General features: G+C 48.2%; 1 non-coding gene across 1 annotated transcript; it reads left to right on the forward strand.

Annotated features, from left to right (window-relative positions):
* The first annotated feature begins 7,430 nt into the window (after nucleotides 1-7,430).
* Nucleotides 7,431-7,504, forward strand: TRNAY-GUA (transfer RNA tyrosine (anticodon GUA)). Its single transcript has one exon. It is a non-coding gene; the product is annotated as a tRNA-Tyr (tRNA).
* Nucleotides 7,505-7,990: the final 486 nt, after the last annotated feature.

The raw sequence follows: 7,990 nt of genomic DNA on the forward strand, positions 1-7,990 counted from the left end.
GCCAAGAGTGGGTGCCAGTCCGCATCGTTTGTGGAAGCTGTGAGGCAGTGTGTACAGCACAATAAGGAGCTCGAAAATCAGGACCTGTGCGACCTTCTGCGACTTTTGTAGGAAGTCCTGCGTTCATATGTTCAAGCGATGCGGACTGGCATAACTTTCTACAGCTCGCTTTTCCTTTGAGTCCATGATTACCGCCTTCACAGCAACCTTTACCTTATATCATGGCCAGCCTTCTTCAACCTTGTGCAACTAAAAATCACCGAAAAGTGCTGTTTATTATGCAATGGAACTGCGCTGGGATTCTAAGTCGATTAGCAGTACTGAAGTCATTTCTGAAAATACGCGTCTTCTGGTATTGGCCCTCTCGGAGGCTGGCCTACCAAGCGGGAGATGTTTGACTGGATATGTCGCCCACAAGAATTGCAGCATAAAGTCATTTCTCGCAGGAAGTGCCGCCCTTTGCCTACGAAGAGAGATTTCTCATGTGGCTTTGAACGTCAGCGATCTTTGCACCGATAGTATTGAGGTAGCGGCTGTGAAGATACGCCTTGGCTTCCGAACTCTTTCTGTTGCATCCGTATACGTGTCTCCGCGGAAGAAGGTAGCAATGGACTTGTTTCGCGAGCAGCTTTGTGACCGTTGCCTAGCAACCCGAATTATCTGCGGGGACTTCAACGTGCATCACTCTGTTTGGGGTGAGAGGAAAAGAGATTCCCGAGGACGCAAAGTAGTACAAGTTATCGACAGTTTCGACCTGTGCGTGGCCAATGACAGGAGTCCCACTTTCTTCCAGCCTCCAGCCTCAGCCGCATCTATAGACCTAACCTTGCATTCACCTGAGGTCCGCGTGAAGTGGTCAACTGCACCTGACCGCATGGGAAGTGATCATGCACTATCCAACTTTAATGTTTACTGCCGACTTCCATATGTGCGGCTCTAAAATTATCCATGTTCTTAATTGGGACAAATACAGGGAGCAACTCGCATGTGTTTCTGGTGATGTGATAGAAAAAATGATTTCTGGTAAGATGGCTGCTGCCACAGTGGTCAAGTTGCCTCATCATTTTCCGACTGCGGATTTAAAACTCAGGAATCTTTGCGCAGCGCGCAGAAGGGCGGAGCGACAACTGATGCGGAAGAAGGACGACATATCCTTAAAGACGACCTTCAATAGGCTTAACTCTGCCATTCGACGCCATACGAACAAGCTCTGTAGGTCGCAGTGGGCGTCCTTGTGCGCTAGCTTGACGGTTTTCGCACAGATGATGAGAATTTGGCGAGTCATTGGCAGTCGTGCTGGTGATTCTCACTGCGCAAGCAGGAACCTATCGTGTGCTTGGCAGAGGAATTTGCAGATGCTTTTGTAAGTGCAAGTTCAGGAATTCATCTCCGCGCTCTGCCTGCAACATCTACGTCTGTGATGGACGCCCCGTTCACACTTCGAAAGCTACAGAAAGCACTCAGCAGCCTGCGCCGTCGATGTGCACCAGGTCCTGACGGCATCACCAACCAGATGATGCAGAAACTACCTCTGGAACACCGGAAGATGCTCCTAAGCTGTCTCAATCGAGTGTGGGAGACTGGCGACGTTTCTCGTTCATGGAAGGTGGCTTGTGTTGTCCCAGTGCTGAAGCCCGGCACAGAAATGACAGACTTGGCCTCGTATCGTCCTTTATCACTGACGTCGTGTGTGGCTAAGCTCACGGAGAACCTGGCAAGTAAGCGTTTATCTTGGTGGCTGGAAGATAGAAGAGCTCTGCCAACATGCATGACTGGATTCAGCACAGGTTTAAGCGCGCAAGATAGCGGCTTGGACTTGATAAGCCATATTGAACATCATAGAGCTTTCGGCCTTTCAATAATAGTTATTTTCCTAGACGTATAAAAGGCTTATCACAGCGTCCTTCAGAGCTCTATACTGAATAGTTTGCAGGCCATGGGCGTACAGGGCTATCTTCTGCGATTCGTTCACTTTTTTATTAGGGATCGTTGTGTTCATATAAGAGGTTGTGGCCAAGTACTTCGCCAGTGTGGCCAATCCTGCTCTAGTGAGGGAGTGCGTTACCGGTTCTGCTCGTAAAATTCAAGTGCGGTTAGGAAGTACCACAAGCACCGAAAGGGCGGTATCGCGAGGTGTATCTCAGGGTTGTGTGCTTTCCCCAACGCTCTTCAATGTTGTGATGGCTGGTCTTCCCGCTGAAGTGCAGAAACATTGCAGGCATGCCCATATGTCGATATATGCGGACGACATTTGTCTTTGGTTAACCGTATATCAACACGAGCGTTTAGCTCTGATGACTCGACAGGCATTACTTTCAGTTCAATATTACCTTCAAGGTGTTGGGTTGACTCTCTCGGTGGAAAAATCTGGCTTCATCATGTTTCCAGGTAGAGGAAGATATGCGCGGTTGAACATAGACCTCGATCAATCTTGCCTTCGACAATCGAAACGCAAGCGCTTTTCGGGAGTCGTCATTATTGACTACCGTCTATAGTGGCGACGAGCTATGGACTCGGTTGTGACATCGATATCCTCGCGTCTCAATGTGATCCGTAGAGTTGCAAGTGAGCAATGGGAAAATCGCCCTTCAATGATCAGGTTGCACGATGCACTAGTGATGAGTCGAATAATGTATCAGCTCCCTTTAATTTCCCCCTCGATATCACAACTGGAACGACTTGAGGTTTTGCGCAGAAAGGGCCTAAGAAGGGCTCTTCGGGTTCCACAGACTGCTCTTAACAACGCAGTACTTTATGAATCTTTATCGAGACCTCTTAGCCTAGTCGCTTCACAAAGGTTATTGATGCAAATTGGCCGCCTCAAACAGACGGCAGCCGGCCGTCTTCGAAAGCGCCTTACAGCGCCTTCGAAAGCGATCTGAGTCCCGAGCGTACTTGGCACTAAATACTCTTGGTTACCTGGGTCTTGACGCTAGAGGTCGAACTAAGAGGTTGAAACCACCTTGGTCATTCACGAGCCTCGATTGTTCGTTGACAATTCCTCACGTACGCGCTAAGCGGAGTTCTCCTTTGGCGGCAACGCATTCGCTGGTACTGGAACATCTTGAGACTGAATGTGCGTGCCATCTTCAAATCTTTACTGATGGCTCCGTGGACAAGGTCAGAGGATCTATTGCAGCTGCTTTTCACATTCCCTCCTTGAGGTATGATTGGTCTGTTCGCTTCACTGCAGTCGTGTCCTCCACAACGGCTGAAAGCGTTGCCATTGAAGCAGCTCTAAAGAAACTACGATTTTGTACGCCTCAAGCAGTTGTCATTCTTACAGATTCAAAATCTGCCCTTCTAAGGTTAGAGCACGGGTTCCCTATTGATGCGTTATGTCTTAGCTCACTACGCCAGGTGCACAATCTCCATCACACACACACACACACACACACACACACACACACACACACACACACACACACACACACACACACACACACACACACACACACACACATCTCCACACAAAATCCACGCACACACATCTCCACACAAAATCCACGCACAATCTCCATATCAAACCATACGTTTCTAATGGGTGCCCTGGCACATAGGTATCATAGGCAACGAGATGGCTGACAGCCTCGCCCATAAAGTGCTGTCTGGGAATCCATTGAGAAGATTGCCTCAAGAGGACAACAGACTCTTCAGGGAAGCGGTGTTGTGCCACTTCAGTTCTTTGTGGAGCTCACCTCACAAGCCATGTGTGATTAAGGGTCTCAAAAGAAACCAAGCCACTTTACTGCTCCGCATTATGCACGGGCTCTGCTCGTACCCCTGCGTGGATGTATAAGACTGGCCTGGCGTTGTCTCCATTATGTTCAACGTGTGCTGTGTGCGGTGATATAGAACACTACCTCATGTGCTGTGCTGTGTATAACGCGGAAATGAGTATGTTATTCGGTCCCCTCAAGAAGACAGGAGTAACTCACAGTTCTCTTCAGGACATTGTTTTCCCGCGCGGGAACCGGTTGTGTAGGAAGGAGGTCTCTCGCCTTCTTTTAAATTACCCACAGGACACGGATTTGGCCTCCACATCGTGAACTGAGAAGTGACCATTTGTAATTGTGAGGTCTGTGTCTGATTAGGTGATATATTTATTTTAGGTATCGCTACGGTGGAGCAATTGCCGGCAGCAACTACAAGGCTAATCCCACCAGTAGCCTACAACCACTCAACTCAACTGAACTCAATTCAATGTCAAGTAATTTAATGAAAGTCTCTTGAGCATGCACGCTTTCGCCTTCACCCTCCTTGGCATATGCTGAAGAGGGCAAATTTTTTCGTGAAGTTTTTTGAACAGGGTGCTAATTTTTCGGAGTATTTACCCAAGGACGCGTAGTACAACTCGGGTAGGGATGAACGGAGCAAAGTGCACCCTCTTCTTTGGTAGTATAGTACCTAAGGAAAAGCCAGATTCCAAAAAGCAAACGTCCCGGGATACCTTTCGCACAAATCACATATGCACGCGATGATCGGACATTGAAGAAGAAAAGGTTGGGAGGATGCTAAAGCTCGGCCTTTAACACTCGAACGCAATAGCATTCCAAGAGCGCTGACTGCTTCTCACGCTTCCCGGCAATTGCAGCTTATGTAACCGTAATTTTTACCGCGAAACGCTAGCCGCGAAGGCTATGCACGAATGCGAGATTTCTAGTAGAAACGTGGCCTCTTGCGCAGGCCGAGATAGATGAAAGGATGGATAGATGTTATGAGCGTATTCTTTGGAACAGGGTGGTGGGTTGCGCTACAAGCTCTTGTTATTTTATTGCCTCATGTCCTGCCTATGTTAAAAAGGAAAAAAAAGGAAAGAAAACAACACGATGAATTTCCATAAGCAGAGTTTCTGAAGCCCTATTGTGAACCTTGTTTTGGTGCGCCTCCGTCGTTTGTCGTTTCTCTACTTTTTCTTGCGCCATTCTTCCAATCACCTCTTTCTAATCTCTACTGCGGACATGTTTACTTTTATCTTGCTCTCGCACGCCACTTTATGGCCTCTGAGATTTGTGTGCGCTGATGCGGGATAATCTCGGTCGCCATAGCTCTCTTGTGAATGGTGGAAATGCTGGAAAAGGGGGTCATGTTCGCGTTTCTGCCTCGCAGAATTATGTTTCTTGGTATCTTTAAGTTACAGTCCGACGCTATCCTTTTGGTAGGTTGTGTTTGCATTGTCCTTTACAATTTTTCTGACGCATGTTACTTTGAGTAGTTCAATTAGTTCAGTAACGTCTCTGCGCCACGTGGAGGGCCTGGGTGGTTTTGGTCTGCAATGATTTTTTTTCCTGAGCAACGTCCGGCATCGATTCTTTTCCGACACGGGATCCTTAACGCTGTCACGTTAAAAGGAGGTCTCTAGCGAGACGGCGCGTCTGAGTGCGCATTGTTGTGGTTTAGGGTGACGTTGAGGCATTAAATCCTCCAAACCTCCAAATTCAGTCTTCCAAACGTATCGACGGCAGTTGTCATATTTAGAGGGCTTAGAATGCTCGAAATAATATTGTTGAAAAACAAAAGAAAGCATCTTGTATGTTGAACAGGTCATTTGCATAGATAACATAAATGCCTGGTGATTTTTCACATTTCAAAGGGCCCCTCATAAGGCTACACAGCAAACTACGGTTGAAAGCCGAAAATTGTTACGTGTCCTCTAGGGAGCTTTCTGCCACAAAAATATTTCAGATTGGCTCATTGATAGCCGACATACGATAATTTCAGTGCCACGAACCCATGATTTCAGTAGGCGAGCTTCACCGCAAATATAAAGGCTCTCGCCACATGCCCTGCCTAGCCTCCGCAAGCGAAATTCCTTCCTTGCGTTCTCCCTTACCGGACCTCTAGAGAGAGAGAGAGAGAATAAACTTTATTCAAGAACCCTGGTCCGGGTTCGCCCGCTTTGTTCTAATTGTCTGCCGAGCCGGGCGTCGTGATGAGCTTGATCATGGCTTGTACGTAGTCGAAGAAGAAGTCTGCCAGCCACTCCTCAAGGTTTGTAGGTCTACAGATGGGTGAGAGTTTGGAAAGACTATAGCCTGAATAGCGGGATGACTCCCCGAGCAATCCCACAGAATGTGAGCATTATCCAGAACGCCATCACATGCTATGAAAGTAGGTTTACCAGACAAACCTTGAATGTAGCGTTGGAAGTGTGGAGAGAAGGTAAAATGTGTCTGCGCACGCCTGCATAGTACCACCTCTCTTCGCTTCATGTGTGTGTCTCCTTGCGGATACTTCATGGAGTTATTTCGTAAATCGTCAAGTTTCGCGCGCCTTTCCGCCAGTACGAAGGCGTGTTTCTCATTCAGACTCTGTGGGTCCGGCCACCACAAAGGAGGTCCGGGAGATTTGCGCATCATGTGGCATGTGCATCCACTGAATCTGCACTCTAATGCTAGGGTGTGCGTTGAGGTGCGTTATTAATGCTGAGTGTAGTGCTGCGGAAACGTTTCTGACTGAGAGTGCCCTGCATGCAGCCTGGCTATTTGATCCAATGAGCAGATTTCGTTAGTGTGGATTTGGCATGGTGCGGCTTCCACAACAGCTGTAATTTCCGCTTGATGTTGTGATATAATATTGCGGTGTAGACCCCATGATATAGGTGGAGAGTCCGTTGCCGCCCCTGTGCCTTGATTTATTGGAGAGTCGTCCGTGTATAGGATTCAGTCCTCGCTGTCGTCCCTGAGGTGTAGTGCTCGACTTTGTCGTCTTTCTGGTTGTGTGTTTGCCTCCATATTTCAAGGTATTGGGTGGGCGGTAATACGGTCTAGCGTGTCCCACGGGGGATATTGTTGTTCCCTCTCTGGGCATTGTGGGATATGGTAGCCTAGACCACGCAAAAGTGCCCGCACCTTTCTAGAGAGCTTCAGATGACTAAATTGTGCCTCTTGGTCGAATTGATTCAGCTCGTCCAGTCTAGGCAGAACTGCCATCTCATCTCGTCGGTTGGATCGTGAGTATGCAGGGGTGCCTAGTATAACTCTCGTTATCTGCCGGAGTATGGTTTCCAGTTCGCCCTTTTATGTTTTGGTTACTTGTGAGACGTAGTAGTTCTGCGAAAACCCGCAAGGTGGAGAGAATTCATTAATGAAGGGAAAACCAGACATCCACCCGTTTGTAGATATTGCTACAAAGGAAACCCATACGGGTTGCTCGAAAGGAAAGCCTCAGAGCTGAAGAAAAATTCATCCTGGTCTGGGACTTGAACCTGGGGCCACCGCCTTTCCAGGGCAGCCGCTCTACCATATGAGCTAACCAGGCGGCTAGCAGATGGCACGGGAATTGCTGCAAAGGAAACGGGTGGATGTCTGATTTTCCCTTTATTAATTAATTCTCTCCACCTTGCGGGTTTCCGCAGAACTACTACCCCAAACACTTGCCTTTGCTTCGTGTTGTCGACAAGTTCGACTTCGCCCTGCCATCTGCTAGCCGCCTGGTTAGCTCAGATGGTAGAGCGGCTGCCCCGTAAAGGCGGTGGTCCCGGGTTCGAGTCCCGGACCAGGAAGAATTTTTCTTCAGCTCTGAGGATTTCCTTTCGAGGGACCTGTATGGGTTTCCTTTGTAGCAAATGCTACAAACGGGTGGATGTTGGATTTTACCTTTATTAAGTGACTTGTAAGTATGGATATTGGCACATTATTCGAGGTATGGCCAGGGCCATGGTGAGCCATCTGACTTGGTGCTCTTTGACGCCTCGCATCCTTTGTGTTGTTCGTTTAAGTAGCCTCTTGTTTTCATGGAACTGCTGAATTGTCCGCCCGACGCAAACAACCGCCGTACCATTGTACTGCAGCCAAATACCCAAGGCATTGATATGCGTTTTCACGGGATAATATCTTGCTTCAATGGGAGTGTTATCGGTTTTGGTTCCTCTTAAGCCTGCTCTTCTCTTTGGTTGGTTACCACTATGTGCTCACACTTGGCACTGGACAGGGCGAAGCCCCTTTCTTGTAGGTGTAGCGCCGAAACATTAATACCGGTTTGTAGTATT

This window comes from Dermacentor albipictus, chromosome 8, assembly GCF_038994185.2.
Source record: "Dermacentor albipictus isolate Rhodes 1998 colony chromosome 8, USDA_Dalb.pri_finalv2, whole genome shotgun sequence".
Lineage (NCBI taxonomy): Eukaryota > Metazoa > Arthropoda > Arachnida > Ixodida > Ixodidae > Dermacentor > Dermacentor albipictus.